Genomic DNA, 20,220 nt, shown 5'->3' with positions numbered 1-20,220 from the left:
TCCACAAAATAATAACTAATGTGAACAATCAGACAGAGGACTCTCAAGGAAAAGTTTTTCCTAATAACTTTTTTGTAGCTCTGATCTTATCTGCCATTTTGGGGGCAGCCATCTGTCTGAGAAAGCTAAAGAGTTGAGGACTTTAAATGAGCAAAGGTGCCTCCTTGTCTGGAAGGACGATGGGTAATTGTTACAGGTTAATGAAGCAGCGTGGAAACAGCAGTAGGAGGGGGATGAAGATTACACACACAGTTAAGAAGTAGGCTTGACCAGGAATCTAACCTAGAACAGAAGAAACCAATTGCCCTTATGCCTGGTTTAGCAATCTAGAAACTCTTTAGTGATTCATAAAGTCTCCTAGTGAAACCCTGGAACAAAGAATTTTCCAGGACGGGGAGGAAGGGGCAAGCTAACTAGAAAAAATAAAACAGCACAAAGAGGGAAGCAAAGAGAAAATTCCACCAAGAGAGAGGCAGATTACCGAAGAAGAAGAAAAGCAAAAGAGGAGAGAAAAGCAGCAGGAGAAAGATGTCATGATGATGGAGCAAAGAAAGGTAAACAACAGCAAAAATCAGTCCCCGTTAGAACTGAGAAAACAGGGGCTCCCCAAGTGAAGATCAGCGGTGTCCCAGCGTGAGTGTCCTGGGAAGAGTGTTTCTGAACACAGAATGTTTAGCTCCTTTGTCAGCTTCTAGGTCGGAAATGCTGGGGAAACATTTCAAATGGTGATAGGATAAAAGAGCTTTTCTGGTATGTAGGTCCAAAGAGTTCAGCTCCAGGAGCCTGAAAGAAAAGGAGTTAAAGAAACTTGAGCCTCTTTTTTGGCTTTCAAATTGCAGGGCAGTGCAGCTCTGGAGAGGTAAAGCCTGAGGTTTTGAAGTCTACCACAAATTGCAAACTTTGGTCAGAGGTAGGGTTACCAAAAGGCTCAGGGATGCAGTGAACAGCAGCATGAGAGGAATCGGGGCGGGAAGGACTGAACAAACTGCTCCTTTGTCAGGAGGAGAAGATTTCCCCCTCCCAGGTAGCCAGAAGCCCTGTGAGCTGGCTGCCAGCACTGCTCTGGGGAGTCAGCCGCTGCCCAGACCCCATTCCTCAGCAGAGTTCAAGTTCCTGGCTGTGTGCCCGGCAACACCCAATTCCTTCCAGTTAGCAGGAGAGTCACCCGGTTCTCCTCCCTGGGTGGGGAGGGGAGAGGCCAAGGGCTGGACTTGCTAAGTAGAGAAAACACTAAAGAAAAAGGACGTTTGTCCCTAAGAGTCCCCAGGATGACAATCAGCAGGAGTCTGACCAGAGCTGGAGGCATCTGGGTAAGGCCTAAGTTACAGTTCAGTTTGTATCTGGGCAAATGAGAGAAAAGGAAGAGGAGTTCTGGAGTTTAAAGAGAAGAAAAGTGAAGTTTTCAGAGACATTACTTTTCCTCTAAACTTTTCCAGAGAAAAATTCTGATTGTCATTAAAATTTGTGGCATACTAAGTTTTGAAAGCACCTCATCTGTCCCTTCCCCTACACATTTCCTAAAAATATTCCTGATGGATACTGAGACCTTGGTCAGTAGGAAACTCACTGGGGGCTCAGAAGACAAAGAGAACAACTGGCCTGTATCAATATTTGTAAAAATTGTTTTCTTAGCATCCTAGGCAAAAATGTTTTTTTTCACCACAAGATGAAAATAGCATTCTGTGAAGCAAGGAAAACAAATAATTGAGCTCTTGGGGTGGTTCAAATAAAGTATTTAGTTACTCAAAAGTTTTGGTCCATATGTCTTTCTTACTAGAAAAGCTTTACGAAATTTTTGTTATATGCTAGGCTAGAAATACAAAATAGAATAAGAAGGACTTCTTAAATTAAATAAATAAATAAATATTTTTTTAAAAAAAAAGTAGAATAAGACATTTCTGCCCGGGAGGAAGAATCAGTCTAAAGAGAATTGGGAGGTGGGGTGTGTATGTAAGCAAGTAGTTACCGTATTTGTGACTTTTGAACCAGTCCTAAAAGGCTGAATAGAGAGGAGAGCAGAGAAACAGATGGGTGGAATGTGGTATCCACAGGAACCTGCAAGCAATTCCTCAAATCTAGTGCATAGGGAGGAGTGGCAGTTCAGGAGGCTGGAGAGAGGTTGGGCCCAGATGTTGAGGGTCCTCATTCGCCATCTGAAGGTGTATGGACTTGATCCTGACAAATATATCCATTGGGAGTAGCTAACATGTGACCAGAGGAGAGAATTTGGTATTTCCCAGAACCATAAAAAATAACAAGGTATAACTGAATCACTTTGCTGTACACTTGAACATGTAAATTAACTATACTTGAATTTTTTTTTAATGGTTAAAAAACAAATAAGGAAGGACTTCCCTGGTGGCGTAGTGGTTAAGAATCCGCCTGCCGATGCAGAGGACATGGGTTCAAGCCCTGGTCCAGGAAGATCCCGCATGCCGCGGAGCAGCTAAACCCGTGCACCACAACTACCAAGCCTGCGCTCTAGAGCCTGTGAGCCACAACTACTGAGCCCATGTGCCACAACTCCTGAAACCCACGTGCCTAGAGCCCATGCGCTGCAACAAGAGAAGCCACCGCAATGAGAAGCCAGTGCACCACAACGAAGAGTAGCCCCCGCTCGCCGCAACTGGAGAAAGCCCGCACACAGCAACGAAGACCCGACACAGCCAAAAATAAATAAATAAAAACAAATAAGGAGGGAAGGCCTTGAGACATCAACCACCACATACTCAACCAACTGTCTCATAAGGCCCCTGGCCTAGGAGCCAGAATGAAAATATAAACTTATTACGTGTTTTCAGAAGACTCAGACTCCTAGCCTTCCCTAACCAACAGTTCCAATCTATAGCTCCTTTGTTTTTTTCTAACTTCCTCCGGTTTAGAGACCTTTTCAAAGATGAGAGAGAATGTCAGAGTCCTAGATGAGAGGTGGGTTCTCAGCCCAAGGAAGAGGTGGGTTCCCTTGGGTCCTCCTCCTTGCCTCAAGGTTCCTACAGATAGTCCAGGGCAAGTCTGGATCTGAGCCTGAGCTCTAACGGCTTAGTGAAACCACGGGTAGGAATGCTCTTCTACCTCCCCACCTCTTGGCGTCTTATATGTGCACTTCTCCAGTAAAGCCTCAGACTCCTTTCTTAATTATAGAGGAGAGGCGTCATAATCTTATTAAACAGCCCAAGGAAGAGACTCTGAAGTTTAACCCTTCATGTTCTAAAGAGAAGTTAGATGGATTTGCACAGGGTTGGAGAGATAGGGTGTCTTTAAAGATAAACTTGAAGAGTCTCCCAGGAGGATAAAGAGACCTTGTTGGAGGCATTTGTCTATCTCCCTGTTTACCATAGGCACTACATCTAAATACTGGGTGAGAATTTACATTTACATAGTGCTTATTGATGAATGTGGTACCTTTTGGTTACCATGACCAATTTCATTCTTAGGAAATTATTTCATTTCCTGAGAAAAGAAATAGCCTCTTCTTATACTTCTTTTTCTTCTTCTTTTTTTTTTTTTTTTGCTAGTAAATATTAGGAAGCATGAGGCATAGGAACTGGAGTCCAACCTGCTTAGATCCAAATCCAAGCTTGGCCACTTAGTTAGCTGTGTGACCTTGGGCAGTTATTTAATTCTCTGTGCCTCAATTATCTTACCCGTAAAATGAGAATAATATCTGCCCCATAGGTCTCCCCTGGTAGCGCAGTTGTTAAGAATCTGCCTGCCAATGCAGGGGACACGGGTTCGAGCCCTGGCCCGGGAAGATCTCACATGCTGCAGAGCAACTAAGCCCGTGCACCACAACTACTAAGCCTGTGCTCTAGAGCCTGCAAGCCACAACTACTGAGCCCATGTGCCACAACTACTGAAGCCTGTGCGCCTACAGCCTGTGCTCCGCAACAGGAGAAGCCACGATAATGAGAAGCCCGCACAATGTAACGAAGAGTAGCCCCCGCTCTCCGCAACTAGAGAAAACCCGTGCGCAGCAACGAAGACCCAACACAGCCGTTAATTAATTAATTAATTAATTAATTAAAACTATCTGCCCCATAGACTTAGTATAAGAATCAAGTGAAATGCTGTATTTAAGTAAAGCTCTATGTGCAGTGCCCATAGAAAACGCTCAGTAAATTTAATTGTTTGTGGTTATACTTAGTTAACATATTGAAAACTGTTCCCATGACCACTGGGAAAAGGTCTAGCAGTTTCTTGTAAAGCTAAGTTTCATATAAAGCTAACCACCTTAGCAATTTCACTCCTAGGTATTTATCCAAGAGAAATGAAGTTATATATCCACAAAATTACTTGTATGAGACTATTTGGAGAAGTTTTATTCATAATACCCCAAATTGGAAACAGCCCAGGGGTCCATCAACAGAAAAATAGATAAATACTCCATAGAATACTTGTACGATGGGTTACTACTCAGGAATAAAAAGGAACAAACTACTGATACATACAGGGGCTAGACCCTAAAGGCCCTTGATAAGGGTTAAGGAGTTTGGACTTTATCTGGAGGGCAATGGGGAGACATTGAAAACTTTTCAGCAGAAAGTGATCTGATCAGATTTGTATATTTAAAAGATCACATGGGACTTCCCTGGTGGTGCAGTGTAAGAATCTGCCTTCCAATGCGGGGGACACAGGTTCGATCCCTGGTCTGGAAACTAAGATCCCACATGCCGCAGAGCAACTAAGCCCCCCACACCACAATGAAGAGCCTGTGTGCCGCAACGAAGACCCAGCACAGCCAAAGTTTTAAAAATAAATCAATAAATTAAAAATAAAAGATCACGCAACTACAATTTGGAGAGAGACAATGGAGAGGAACAAGACCGAAAGCAAGAAACTGCTTCTGGGAACAGTAATCAACAGGCGGATGATTTGACAGGAACTGAAACAATGGCAGAGGGAATGGAGAGAAGTAGGGATTTGAGAGCTACGAAGGAGGCAGAATGGATGGCGATTCGTACATGATTGGAAGTGGAAGTGAGGGAAAGTGTAGAGGATAATTCTCAAATTTTTAGCATAGATAACTTGGTGGACAGTGGCTGCCCTTCTCTGAAATGGAGAGGATGAGGAGTTGTCAAGTTTGCTGTTCCTGTGGGACAGCCAAGCAGAGATGTTCAGTACAAAATGGGATAAATGGATCCGAGCTCCAAAGAGAGCTCTGGGCTAGAGATGCCAGACTGAGGTCTCCAGCCCTTCCAGAAGGCAATTGTGGGGCCACTGTAGAGTGAGAAAGGACACGGTCCTAGGACAGAATCTACAGGCTGAACATCACCTAAGGAACAAGAGAAAAGGAGAATCTCTGAAGAGAGTGGGTAAACGCAAGAGAGAGAGAAGAAAATAACTAGAGTGGTGTCCCAAAGCTAAAGGAAGAGGGGGGTTTCCAAAAAAAAGGGGGGTTTCCAAAAAAAAATTTGTATTTTGATACAAAATATCAAATGCTACTGAGAGTCAAGTAAAATAAGGACTGAAAGTATTCACTAGATCACCCAACTGGTGACCTTGGTGGAAGCACTTTCACCTGAAGGGTAGTAAAGGTGGAGGTCGTTTTGCAGTCGATGGAGGGGTAAACGGGAGTGAGGAAGGGGTTTACTTATGGTCGGAGCTTATGAAGAAGAGCGGAAGAGGCGGTAGCTGGAAGGCAATGTGGTAGAAAGAAGTTTTTTAGCTTTCGGCTCATTTGTTGGTTTTAAGAAAGGAAAGTATTAGCATGTTAAAATGCTTCCTGGAATGAGCCAGCAAACAGGAGGAAGTGTACCTCCCTCATTGTTAACAAGAGGTTAAGAATGTTCAGAGACCTCCCTGGTGGTTAAGAATCTGCCTGCCAATGCAGGGGACATGGGTTCAAGCCCTGGTCTGGGAAGATCCCACATGCTTCGGAGCAACTAAACCCGTGCGCCACAACTACTGAGCCTGCTCTCTAGGGCCCATGAGCCACAACTACTGAGCCCACGTGCCACAGCTACTGAAGCCCGCGTGCCTAGAGCCCGTGCTCTGCAACAAGAGAAGCCACCACAATGAGAAGCCCATGCATCGCAACGAAGACTAGCCCCTGCTCGCTGCAACTAGAGAAAGCCTGCACACAACAACGGAGACCCAACGCAGCCAAAAACAAGTAAAATTAAATAAATAAATAAATTTTTTTAAATGCTCAGGGGATGCTTAGGACAGTCCTGCTTTATACTGTTGTCCTCCTGTAATGGTTAATAGTACCCCTTTCGGAGGACTTCCCTGGTGGTCCAGTGGTTAAGACTCCACGCTTCCAATGCAGGGGACACAGTTTCGCTCCCTGGGTGGGAAACTAGGATCCCACATGCCGTGCAGGGTATCCAAAAAATAAAAAATTAAAATTAAAAAATAGTACCCCTTTCACACTGTGACAGTGTGGAAGATAATTTATATGGTCAACCTAGATAAGGGGGAAGCCCAGGCTGCGCACAGACTTGGCTAACTTTGAAAGTGAAAGTGTTGGGACCAAAAATTGAAGTTTTCATCCGTGTGTGTGTGTGTGTGCGTGTGTGTGTGTGTATGTGTGTGTGTTTATAAAGTTTTTTTCGCCTCCTGAGAGAATTCTCATCTAGTGGTTCCTACTTCATTTGTGTACTAGGGAAGAAAGGTCACTGTCCTAGGATGAGGCAAGGAGACAGAGGAGCAGAAGTCGGAAAGGGAGAGGAGGTCTGACACAGTTGGTGACAGGAATGAGAGGAGAAATTGGCCAAAGTCAAGTAGCATTCCCAAGGTCACCTACCTAGTGACATGGTCAGAATTCAAAACCAGGCCTGCCCAGCTCTCAAGTCAACTCCAGAGCCAATTTGAACTCTTCCTACAATACCAGTTGCCCCTTCTCATTACAATGTATCAAATGGGACTTCCCTGGTGGTCCAGAGGTTAGGACTCGACGCTTCTACTGTCAGAGCCCGGGTTCAATCCCTGATTGGGGAACCAAGATCCTGCAAGCTGCGCAGCACGGCCAAAATAAAAAAAAAAAGAATGTATCAAGCATGTCTACAGTCAGCCCTCCATTGTATGTTCAGGCCACTCTCTGACCAGTGGTGCCTTCCTTCCCTCCGCATCACTACCACTGCCACCATTCTGAGACTTCTGAAGCACAAGTAAATGAAATAAACATTAGGCATCCTCTTCTCTGCATCTCTCCTAAAAGAAAACATTTGATGGGGGCTTCCCTGGTGGCGCAGTGGTTGAGAGTCCGCCTGCCAATGCAGGGGACACAGGTTCGTGCCCTGGTACGGGAGGATCCCACATGCCGCGGAGCGGCTGGGCCCGTGAGCCATGGCCGCTGAGCCTGTGCGTCCGGAGCCTGTGCTCCGCAACGGGAGAGGCCACAACAGTGAGAGGCCTGCGTACCGCAAAAAAAAAAAAAAAAAAAGATGAATGGATAAAGATATGGGGTGTGTGGATATATATATATGAATATTACTCAACTATAAAAAAGTCAACTATTGCCATTTGCCTCAACGTGGATGGACCTAGAGGTTATCATACTAAGTGAAGTAACTCAGAGAAAGACAAGTATCATATGATCATATGATATCACTTTTATGTGGAATCTAAAAATTAATACAAATGAATCTATATACAAAACAGAAACAGACTCACAGCCATAGAAAACAAACTGATGGTTACCAAATGGGACACGGAGGTGGGGAGAGACAAATTAGGAGTATGGGATTAACAGACACAAACTGCTATACATAAAATAGATAAGCAACAAGGATTTACTGTATAGAACAGGGAGTTATATCCAATATCTTAATAAGTTAATAATAACCTATAATGGAATATAATCTGCAAAAACAAAAAACAAATCATTATGCTATACACCTAAAACTAAAACAATATTGTAAATCAAATACACTTCAATAAAAAAAAAGTTTACCTGTTCCTTGGAAAAAATGCTCTGTCTCATTGATCAGACATAGTACTTAGCACACTGTAGGTGTTCAGTAAACACTGGTGATTGAGTAAGCTGATCTCGGGTTAGCAGAAACAAGCACTTTTTTTTCAAATTAAATTTATTGTTCATCTTAAAGCAAATCAAATACACAGTAACATGACAATTCCAACTTGTTCACAAAAAGTGATAACTAAGCTCTACTGAGAAATAAGTACTTTTGGGATAATAGGGAAAGCATAAGTTTTGACTAAAAATTCTTTCTTCTTCATAAAACCAAAGTCAACTCAAGGTGTTCTTTCACCAAAAAAAGTCTACCATTTTGAGTTTTTCCCCTAATCTAGTTTATTTCTTTGGTATTTTTATATGAATGATTTGTAGTAATTTGTAACAGCCAAAGAGAATTTAACCATGGTACTAGTAATAAACAGCAGATTACCAAAACTTTAGTATTTATTCCTCATTATTTTATCTTGAAAAGCAAAACCTTTATGAAAGAAAATGTAATTTAGCAGAATCACTGAAAAAGAGTTCTACCATCCTAAGTTCATTCTCATTTTCATCTCTATACCTTTCTCAAACTGTTTCTTTCCTTTAACATTCTTTACTGCTCCCCACCTATTCACAGCCTTCTTTTTCTCTTAGGGTGGGGGTGGGTGACCATATAATTTACTGTCCAAACCGGAACAGTTGGTTTTTGGTTTTGTTTTTGTTTTTCATGGAAAGACATTTTATATTAAATATAGCAGTGTGTACAAGTCAATCGCAAACTCCCAATTCATCCCTCCCCCCAACCCCCACAACCATAAATTCATTCTCTAAGTCTGTGGGTCTGTTTCTGTTTTGTAAATTAAGTTCATTTGTATCATTTTTTTTTTAGATTCTGAATATAAACAATAATATCATATGATATTTTTCTTTTTCTGTCTGACTTAGTTCACTTCAAACTGGAACTGTTTTGAGACTGAAAGTGGCATTATTGATATTTACACTGGAAAAATAAAACAGGGCTTTCCCAGGGACACTGGGACGTAGGGTCACCCTACTTTAAACTCTCGGGTCCTCAGTTTCCACATTAATAAAGTGAGGGGGTTGGACCAACTGACTTCTAAGGACCCTTCTAGTCTTAACCATCGAAGAGCCTACTGTTCTGATTTAACGTGCTTCATCCTCAAAATTCAGTCTTACTCAGAAAACCTCAGATGTCGCAAGGCCTCAGAACCACTCTTTTTCATCACAGGTCCATTGAATGCTGAGAAGCAGCAAAGGTGCTGAGTTAGCTAAGGCATTTCAGCCTCTCTGCACTCCCCTCCATTTCCCATCGAGGCCTGTTGCCTGCAAGGCAACAAGCAGGTTGGACTTGTCGGCTCAGAAGCATTTCTGGGTGGAAAGGGCAGCCCGGCTGCTTGTCCAGGCAAACAGGATGTGTCTTCCCTGGTGAGTCAGAGCCAGATAGAGAAATCACGCCTGCCCAGCCCCCTGGGGGGTTCCCCTCCCCCTCCCCAGCTTCCAGCTCCTGAAAGGGGAAGACAGGGAAAAATTCTCAGCAACGTTGCTTTTTCTTCCAGCCTGCCCCCATGTTATACACCCTCTGAGTGTCAGTGTCTGCTGGGCTACACTAGCAGTAAGCAGAGGAAATGAAGCTTTCAAAGACAGAGCGAAAAATTATCATTTAAAGCTGTCACCCTGAGTGCAAGCTCTTACTCTAATGATGCTGACATTATTCCAAACGTTTCTAGAATGACTCTTCTGGAACAGCCTTAGCATCTTGAACCAAAAAAAAATTTTTTTTTGAGATCCTTAACGATGACAAATCTTCACGCTTTTGAGAGCTAGTTTGATTCTCCAACACATCTAAAAGTCACGTAGATCAAATCCAAAAAGTGTGAGAAAGAGAGCAACCAGACACCACCGATTATAAAATCAGGAGAATGAAGCTCTTGTGTCGTGTGTACGTGCTCCCTGAGGAGCCTTTCAAAGACAGAAAAACTGAAGAACTCCTTTGTGCGCAACTATGATGAGAGGATAATCCCTGCTAGAGCTTAAGATCGCTCCTGTGGTTACGGAGCTGGATATAGACACAAGCAGGGGAGCGTCCCTGCAGGTCCAGTGGGTAAGGCTCCACCCTTTAAATGCAGGGGGTGAGGGTTTGATCCCTGATCTGGGAACTAGGATCCCACATGCCGAGTGGCAGGGCCAAAAGAAAGAAGGAAAAAAAACACTGAGAGGCTCTTCTCTTTTCACGGAATAAGGCCCTTCATGATCCGGCCCCACCAACTATCCAGCCCCACTTCCACGTTTTCCAGGCTCCTTGAAACTCACTCTTGGCCATGTCAAACTAACCACATATGTGTTCTTACCTTCACGTATATATCTGTACATGCTATTCTGTCTACTTTGTCCACCTGATGAATTCTTATTTGCTTTTCAAAATTAAGCTCACATTCTATGAAGGCGTCCCTGAGCCCTGGAGCCAGAGTTAATAGTTCCTTACACCTTGTGACACCTTTATTATGGCCCTTGCTGCACTATGCCATCATTACTTGTTTACACGTCTGTCTCCCCTCTAGACTGAGTCCTTTGAGGGCAGGGTCCAGGCCTTTTCATCTCTGTGTCCTCAGCACCTAAACATGCTAGGCACATAGTAGAGGCTCAATGAACATTTGCTAAAGGAGTGACTGCATACCTACCAGATAGGCTCCTGTGGGCTCCATGCTGGGCTCCCACACCTCAGCGAAGCCATGAGGTATGGAGCGCCCTCTGGTGGAACCCAGAAAAGGCTCCAAGGGTGAAGACCTAAAACCAAGTCCCAGCTTTAACTTTGCTTATTTTTATATCTCAGTAAAGATCCTCTCCATAATTGAAAAATCTACACTTAACAAGAGTTTTCCACTGTCTTCAGCCTAGTAGCCATCATGAAAGGAGGGGAGCAAATATAATCTATAATATATATAATAGATTCTATTTGAATATGTACAATGTAATGTATTAAATCATAATTGTCAGGATGTGTCTCCTACTTTTATTCATTTATTCTAGGTCTTAATTACTGAATGGATGATTCAACCTAGAGGTCTGAAACCTAGACTTTGGAATGTACTCATCCATTCATTTATTTAATACATAATGATTTGATTGAATAAGAAAACTGAGACTAAACACTTAAGGAGCAACTGATATATGCCCCACACTGTGCTGAAGAAATATTAGAAGATGCCATATTGGGCTTTAAGGAATTCACAGATACTTGATACTAGAAGCTTCCATCTGCAAAGCTCTTTGCAAAGTATTTGAAGACATCACCTCCTTTAATTATGACTATTCTTTTTTAAAGATGAAGCAAATGAGGAGGATAATGTGAAGCGATTTGCCCAGCTATCCAGCTCACTCCCACTACAAAATAAATGGAAGAACTATGGCCCATTCTGGGGGTTCTGTATTTAAAACCAAAGCTCTTCCCATGGGTTCTCACAAAGCCCCACAAAGTCAAAGGCAATTTTTTTTTTTTTACCATTTTACTATAGAGAATTTCAAACATATACAAAAGTATACAAAATGGTATAATGACACCTAGGGACCTATCACTCAGCCCCGATTATCAGCAACTCACAGTCAACTTTTTTTCACTTATACCTTCACCTATCCATCCAATCTTATTTTGAACAAATGGAAAAAATCATTTCACCCATAAATATAACTTCAATGCCATTGTCACACCTAAAAAGAATTAACATTTCCTAGGGCTTCCCTGGTGGCGCAGTGGTTGAGAGTCCGCCTGCCGATGCAGGGGACACGGGTTCGTGCCCCGGTCCGGGAAGATCCCACATGCCGCGGAGCAGCTAGGCCCGTGAGCCATGGCCGCTGAGCCTTCGCATCTGGAGCCTGTGCTCCACAACGGGAGAGGCCACAACAGTGAGAGGCCCGTGTACCGCAAAAAAAAAAAAAAAAAAAAAAAAAAGAATTAACATTTCCTAAATACCAAATATCCAGTGTTAAAATTTCCACTTATCTCATAAATGTTATGTTTTTTACAGTTTACATATTTGTGTTTTATTATTGTTTTATTTTTTTTAATTGGAGTAAAGTTGCTTTGCCATGTTGTGTTAGTTTCTGCTGTACAATGAAGTGAATCAGCTATATGTATACATATATCCCCTCCCTCTTGGACCTCCCTCCCACCCCCCCATCCCACCCATCTAGGTCATCACAGAGCACTGAGCTGAGTTCCCTGTGCTAAACAGCAGGTTCCCACTAGCTATGTATTTTACACATGGTAGTGTATTTATGTCAAACCTAATCTCCCAATTCATCCAACCCTCCTCTTCCCTCCCTGTGCCCACATGTCCGTTCTCTACGTCTACGTCTCTATTCCTGCCCTACAAATAGGTTCATCTGTACCATTATTCCTAGATTCCATGTATATGTGTTAATATACGATATTTGTTTTTCTCTTTCTGGCTTACTTCACTCTGTGTGACAGACTCTAAGTCCATCCACATCTCTACAAATGACCCAATTTCGTTCCTCTTTATGGCTGAGTAATATTCAGCCATGTTGTATATATGTACCACATCTTCTTTATCCATTCATCCATTGTTGGACATTTAGGTTGTTTCCATGTCTTGGCTATTATAAATAGTGCTGCCGTGCACATTGGGGTACATGTGTCCTGAGAAAACCATAATTCAAAAGGATACAGTTTACATATTTGAATTAGGGTTCAAATAAGGTGCAAAATTTGCAATTGGTCCATATGTTTCCTAAGTCTCTTTTAATCTATAGCTTCCTCTTCATCACTTTTTCATTTCCTTGAAATTTACATTTAAAGAAACTGAGTCATTTGTCTCTGGATATTTCCACAGTCTGGACTTTTTGCCTACGTTATTATGTCGTGTCATATGTTCCTCTGTATTTCCTATAAATTGGATTTAGAGCAATGGTTCTCAATCTTTAGTGGGCATCAGAGTCTCTTCTGAATGGTTTGTTAAAACAGATTGCGGGGCCCCACTTTCAAGAGTTTCTGTTTCTGGTCCGAGGCAAGTCCTGAAATTTTGCATTTCTAACAAGTTGTCACGTGATGATTGACCACACCTGAGAGTCATGCTGTAGACATGACTGAGCCTCAGTCGGAATCAGAGTTGATTTTTTGTAAGACTACCTCACATGTGGTATCGTATTCTTCCTTCAAGAGGTACATAATGTCATCTTTTTTGGTTCTGTTAGCAGGCTTCAATGCTCAGTGCCTAGAACCATTCATTCATTCATTAAGCATTATAAACTATGATGTTCTAATTCTATCATTCCTGCTTCATTTACTAGCTAGGCTACTTCTAGGAAGAGAAACTCCCTCATCTGCTAAATAGTTACCCAGTGGGATAGTTCATACAGGAAAGACTAGTTTTGAACACAACAACCTGGTTCACTAGTATCGTCCAATTGTTACCATTTAAAGATTTTCTTTGTGTGTTTGTTTGTTTGTGGTGTCGTTATAAACTCATGGCATTAAACATATTTGATGCATTGCAAACATTACAGATATTATACTTATTGATTCTTAAATGATCCCATCATTAGCTGGTGGGAGCCTCTTCAGATTGGCTCTTGAATCCTTGTAAGCTGTGTTTGCTATGTTATTTAGGAATATTCAGGTCTGGGAATTTCCTGGTGGCCCAGTGGTTAGGACTTGGTGCTTTCACTGTCTCACTGCCGGGGCCCAGCCCAGGTTTGATCCCTGACCCGGGAACTAAGCTTCCGCAAGCTGCACAGTGCGGCCAAAAAAAAGAAAAAAGAATATTCAGGTCTGCTATGGAAAATAAGAGAAGGAAACAAAGAGGATAGAAGAAATTAAGTGTAGAAGTGAGTAGCTTGTGAGGTAGAGCAGGCCTTAATGAGTAAAGCAGATATCTGTTGATATAGGAAGCAATGGACAGACTAAGTAGTTGAATACTAATCTACACGAGGCACATGAAACACCAGATATTTCTGACACACACAATATTTGTAAAATCTTAAATCAGTCATTTGCTTGTGACACCTATTGTGGCACTCTGTACTCTGCCTGACATACGCAGGTAAAACCCATAACTGCCTATCACAGTAATTGACAAGCTACAGCTGTAGCCTGGAATTGTTGCCCTTGTGTTCCTACAACCGAGTATAGGAGAGGGGAAATTCTTCCTTGACCCTCTTAGGGTCCCTGGCTGGGTCTGAAAATTAAACTGACAAAGAAAGGTTAACAGGAGGAAAACGTACACATTGATTTAATGTAATTTTGCAGGACATGGGAGACTTCATAAGGAAATGAAGACTCAGAGAAACACACCTGAGTATTTTATGCTGGGTTTGCTGAAGAGTGGACCATTGTGGTGGAATAATAGTTTGAGGAGTATGAGGTCATTGTACCACACTGGGGGAAATTTAACAAGGACAGATTCTTCTTCGAGTTCCTCTGTCTTTGGAGATAAGAATGTTCTTTTCCTCCAGGCATAGGTAGGGCACCTATCACATGAGGATTTATGACCTACATGTTTCAGGGTAGAAGGGCAAGGGGGGAAGGTGAGAGTGAGATTCCTGCTGCTGCTGTTTTCTCAAAGTCCTTCAGCTTAAAATATTCAATATGCCAAGGTGCCATCTTTTGGGGTAGTGTGTCCTGAGCCCCTTGATGGGAGCAAGAGGCAATCCAGCCACCATCATCTGCAGAGCCTCCCTGTTCATCCACAATCCCAGTCCTTGCAGCAGAGAGAAAGGTAGGGCTGATGAACATTATGTAGACAGGATTCACACCCAGTGGGTCTTCCACCCGTTTATACCCTATCCCAGAGGGATTAACCTTCCACATCTCTTTCCCATTGCTACTCACTAAATGTTTTTAATTGATTTAATAAACCAAATGAATCAAGGGTATTAATTTTGTCTGTGAACCACTCTGCTCTGTGATCTCTGGGATTGTTTGTTATATAGTATATTAAGAGGCCATCATAACATCAAGGTAATTTCTCACATGACAGTCTTTTTGACACATGTGACAAGATGTTGCAGCCTCATCTTGTCTACTTCTTGCCCCAGGTCTGAAATCATCCACAATTCTTCAGGTATCCTTGATTACTTTTTTTAAAAAAATAAATAAAAAATAAATAAATTTATTTATATTTTATTTTTATTTTGGGCTGCATTGGGTCTTCGTTGCTGTGCGCGGGCTTTCTCTGGTTGCGGCGAGTGGGGGCTACTCTTCGTTGCGGTGCACGGGCTTCTGATTGTGGTGGCTTCTCTTGTTGCGGAGCACAGGCTCTAGGCGTGCGGGCTTCAGCAGTTGTGGCACACGGGCCGAGTAGTTGTGGCATGCGAGCTCTAGAGCGCAGGTTCAGTAGTTGTGGCACACGGGCTTAGTTGCTCCTCATCATGTGGGATCTTCCTGGGCCAGGACTCGAACCCGTGTCCCCTGCATTGGCAAGTGGATTCTTAACCACTGCGCCACCAGGGAAGCCCTCCTTGATTACTTTTAATGGGAAATAATATTTGAGGCCTACTTATCTGGACTTTGGGGGTGCTCATTGCTACTGAATTGGTAAATTATTTTTTTAACTATGTACTGTTTTATGTTATATAGGCTTCTTAGTTCTTCCATTAAAATGAATAATTTAAAGTTAAATATGCAAGCTCAGATCTGAATGTACTCTTTATACAATCAACTCTCAGCTAGTCCAACTTTACAGATATATACATAAGTGGGAAAGGAAATAGAGATACCAGATTTGGTATGACAAACTGAACACACACATGTTATTTATCCCCTTTCACTCCTGAAACCCTACTAAAATGGCATATACCCGTAAAAGACAAGGAGAATGTGAACATAACAGCAGATAGGAAATAGAACAAAAGTTTAGAAGCTGAAAAACCAGTGAATGAGTGGCAAATGACTTACCATACCAGAAAAAGTTAAATTCTTCCAGAGTATTGAAGAAGTAAAATACTACTTAACTCATTCATTGAGGTCAGCATAACGCCAATACAAAAATCAAAGATACTGTAACAAAGAAATTTCAAGCCTATTTCACTAATGAAAATAGAGGGAAAAATTAGAAAGAAAGAAGGAAAGAAAGGAAGGAAGGAAAGAAGGGAGAAAGGAAGGAGGGAGAAAGGAAGAAAGAAAGGAAGGAAGGAAGGAAGAAAGAAAATACGGAGGGAGGGAGGATGGAAGGGACCACTACCAAACAGGATTTATCCAGTTGTATGGTCAGGCCATTCAAGATGGTTGTTCTCTTGCTCTCTGTACATCTCCTGCTCAACCAGTCGCTGCTTCACTCACATTACTATCCAATTAATGATAAGGCTTAATTAGCCCCTGGTAACTGAGCCCAACTGACATCAATTCCCACCACCACGCCCCCCCAGAGCAAAAGCCACTATGTCTTTCCAGGCCATCTGCCACACACAGTGGGGTGTCACTCCAGGACACTTTGTGGAAGATCTCCTGTCCAATAAACCATTGATGTCTCTGTCCCTGTCTCCAGGCTCTTTCTTTGGTCACTAACTGGGCAACTACAAGGTGTTCAGGCCTGCAGGGTGCAGCTCAACATCAGTTATATAACAATGGTTTAATATTAGAAAATCTACAAATGTAATTTACCACATAAACAGATTCAGAGAAAAACTACATGAGCAACTCAATAGAAGCAGAAAAAGCATTGAATAAAATCCCATGCCTATTCAGGGTAAAAATTCTTCGTAAATCGGAACTAGAAGGGAATTCTTTAACCTGATAAATAATAACTATTAAAATCCTTCAGCAAATATTATCCAAAATGGGGAAATAGCAGATTCATTTCCAAATTAAGAATTGAGAGGAATACCCAATGTCCCCACTTCTATTCCATGCTGTATCATACTGAGCCCTGTCCAGTGCAGTACAATAAGGAAAACAAATTAGAGGATTACAGAAGAAAAAAAGAGGAACTAAAGCTGTAATTGTTGGCAGATTACATGATTTTTCACAATACCATAACAAAAGAATATAAACAAATGATTAAGAATAATAGGAGAGGGCTTCCCCAGTGGCGCAGTGGTTGAGAGTCCGCCTGCCGATGCAGGGGACATGGGTTCGTGCCCCGGTCCGGGAATATCCCACATGCCGTGGAACAGCTGGGCCCATGAGCCATGGCTGCTGAGCCTGTGCGTCCGCAGCCTGTGCTCCGCAATGGGAGAGGCCACAATAGTGAGAGGCCCGCGTACCGCAAAAAAAAAAATAAATAAATAAAGTAAAATAAATAAATGATAGGATCCTTAAAAAAAAAAAAAAGTTAGGGCTTCCCTGGTGGCGCAGTGGTTGAGAGTCCACCTGCCGATGCAGGGGACACGGGTTTGTGCCCCGGTCCGGGAAGATCCCACATGCCGCGGAGCGGCTGGGCCTGTGAGCCATGGTCGCTGAGCCTGCGCGTCCGGAGCCTGTGTTCCGCAACGGGAAAGGCCACAACAGTGAGAGGCCCGCGTACCGCAAAAAAAAAAAAAAAAAAGTTAGTAGAAGGAAAGAAATCATAAAGATCAGAGCAGAAATAAATGAAATAGAAACAAAACAATAGCAAAGATCAATAAACCTAAAAGCTGGTTCTTTGAGAAGATAAACAAAATTTATAAACCTTTAGCGAGACTCATCAAGAAAAAGAGGGAGAGGAATCAAATCAGTAAAATTAGAAATGAAAAAAGAGAAGTTACAATGGACACCACAGAAATACAAAGCATCATAAGAGACTATTACAAGCAACTGTATGCCAATAAAATGGACAACCTGGAAGAAATGGACAAATTCTTAGCAAGGTATAACCTTCCAAGACTGAACCAGGAAGAAACAGAAAATATGAACAGACCAATCACAAGTAATGAAATTGAAACTGTGATTAAAAATCTTCCAACAAACAAAAGTCCAGGACCAGATGGCTTCACAGGTAAATTCTATCAAACATTTTGAGAAGAGCTAACACCCATACTTCTCAAACTCTTCCAAAAAATGGCAGAGGAAGGAACACTCTCAAACTCATTCTATGAGGCCACCATCACTCTGATACCAAAACCAGACAAAGATACTACAAAAAAAGAAAATTAAAGACCAATATCACTGATGAATATAGATACAAAAATCCTCAACAAAATACTAGCAAACAGAATCCAACAACACATTAAAAGGATCATACACCATGATCAAGTGGGATTTATCCCAGGGATGCAAGGATTCTTCAATATACACAAATCAATCAATGTGATACACCATATTAAAAAATTGAAGAATAAAAACCATATGATTATCTCAATAGAGGCAGAAAAAGCTTTTGACAAAATTCAACATCAATTTATGATAAAAGCCCTCCAGAATGTGGGCATAGAGGGAACCTACCTCAACATAATAAAGGCCATATATGACAAACCCACAGCAAACATCATTCTCAATGGTGAAAACCTGAAAACATTTCCTCTAAGATCAGGAACAAGACAAGGATGTCCACTCTCGCCACTATTATTCAACATAGTTTTGGAAGTCCTAGCCACAGCAATCAGAGAAGATAAAGAAATAAGAGGAATACAAATTGGAAAAGAAGAAGTAAAACTGTCACTGTTTGCAGATGACATGATACTATACATAGAGAATCCTAAAGATGCCACCAGAAAACTACTAGAGCAAATCAATGAATTTGGTAAAGTTGCAGGATACAAAACTAATGCACAGAAATCTCTTGCATTTCTACACACTAACAACAAAAGATCAGAAGGAGAAATTAAGGAAACAATCCCATTCACCACTGCAACAAAAAGAATAAAACACCTAGGAATAAACCTACCTAAGGAGGTAAAAGACCTGTACTCAGAAAACTATAAGACACTGATGAAAGAAATCAAAGATGACACAAACAGATGGAGAGATATACCATGTTCTTGGATTGGAAGAATCAGTATTGTGAAAATGACTATATTACCCAAAGCAATCTACAGATTGAATGCAATCCCTATCAAATTACCAGTGGCATTTTTCACAGAACTAGAACAAAAAATCTTAAAATTTATATGGAGACACAAAAGACTCTGAATAGCAAAAGCAGGCTTGAGGGAAAAAAATGGAGCTGGAGGAATCAAACTCTCTGACTTCAGACTATACCACAAAGCTATAGGAATCAAGACAATATGATACTGGCACAAAAACAGACATATAGATCAATGGAACAGGATAGAAAACCCAGAGATAAACCCACACACCTCTGGTCAACTAATCTATGACAAACGAGGCAAGGATATACAATGGAGAAAAGACAGTCTCTTCAATAAGTGGTGCTGGGAAAACTGGACAGCTACATGTAAAAGAATGAAATTAGAACACTCCCTAACACCATACACAAAAATAAACTCAAAATGGATTAGAGACCTAAATGTAAGACCAGACACTATAAAACTCTTAGAGGAAAACATAGGAAGAAGAGTCTTTGACATAAATCACAGCAAGATTTCTTTTTTAATGTATTTATTTTTTATATTTGGCTGCACTGGGTCTCTGTTGCTGCACCCGGGCTTTTCTCTAGTTAAGGCGAGCAAGGGTTACTCTTTGCCGTGGTGCACTGGCTTCTCATTGCGGTGGCCTCCCTTGTTGTGGAGTGCCAGCTCTAGAGCGCAGGCTCAGCCGCTGTGGCACACGGACTTAGTTGCTCCGTGGCACGTGGGATCTTCCCAGACCAGGGCTCGAACACATGTCTCCTACATTGGCAGGCAGACTCCCAACCACTGCACCACCAGGGAAGCCCAGCAAGACTTTTTTTGATTCACCTCCTAGAGAAATGGAAATAAAAACAAAAATAAACAAATGGGACCTAATGAAACTTATAAGCTTTTGCAAAGCAAAGGAAACTGCAAACAAGACAAAAAGACAACCCTCAGAGTGGGAGAAAATATTTGCAAATGAATCAACAGACAAAGGATTAATCTCCAAAATATATAAACAGCTCATGCAGCTCAGTATTAAAAAAACAACCCAATCAAAAAATGGGCAGAAGACCTAAATAGACGTTTCTCCAAAGAGGACATACAGATGGCCAAGAAGCACATGAAAAGCTGCTCAACATCACTAATTATTAGAGAAATGCAAATCAAAACTACAATGCGGTATCACCTCACACCAGTTAGAATGGGCATCATCAGAAAATCTACAAACAACAAATGCTGGAGAGGGTGTGGAGAAAAGGGAACACTCTTGCACTGTTGGTGGGAATGTAAATTGATACAGCCACTATGGAGAACAGTATGGAGGTTCCTTAAAAAACTAAAAATAGAATTAC

At 41.8% G+C, this 20,220-nt stretch overlaps 1 pseudogene across 1 annotated transcript in view; it reads left to right on the top strand.

The window, feature by feature from the left end:
• The window catches only part of LOC309964907 (trehalase-like), a 419,483-nt pseudogene that overhangs the window by 96,315 nt on the left and 302,948 nt on the right, over positions 1-20,220 (top strand). The window lies entirely within an intron of this gene.

The sequence above is a fragment of the Leucopleurus acutus genome, assembly GCF_964270905.1.
Source record: "Leucopleurus acutus genome assembly, chromosome: 8".
Classification (NCBI taxonomy): domain Eukaryota; kingdom Metazoa; phylum Chordata; class Mammalia; order Artiodactyla; family Delphinidae; genus Leucopleurus; species Leucopleurus acutus.
Note: the sequence above shows the minus strand (reverse complement) of the source record. Positions and strands in the feature narration are given on the sequence as shown.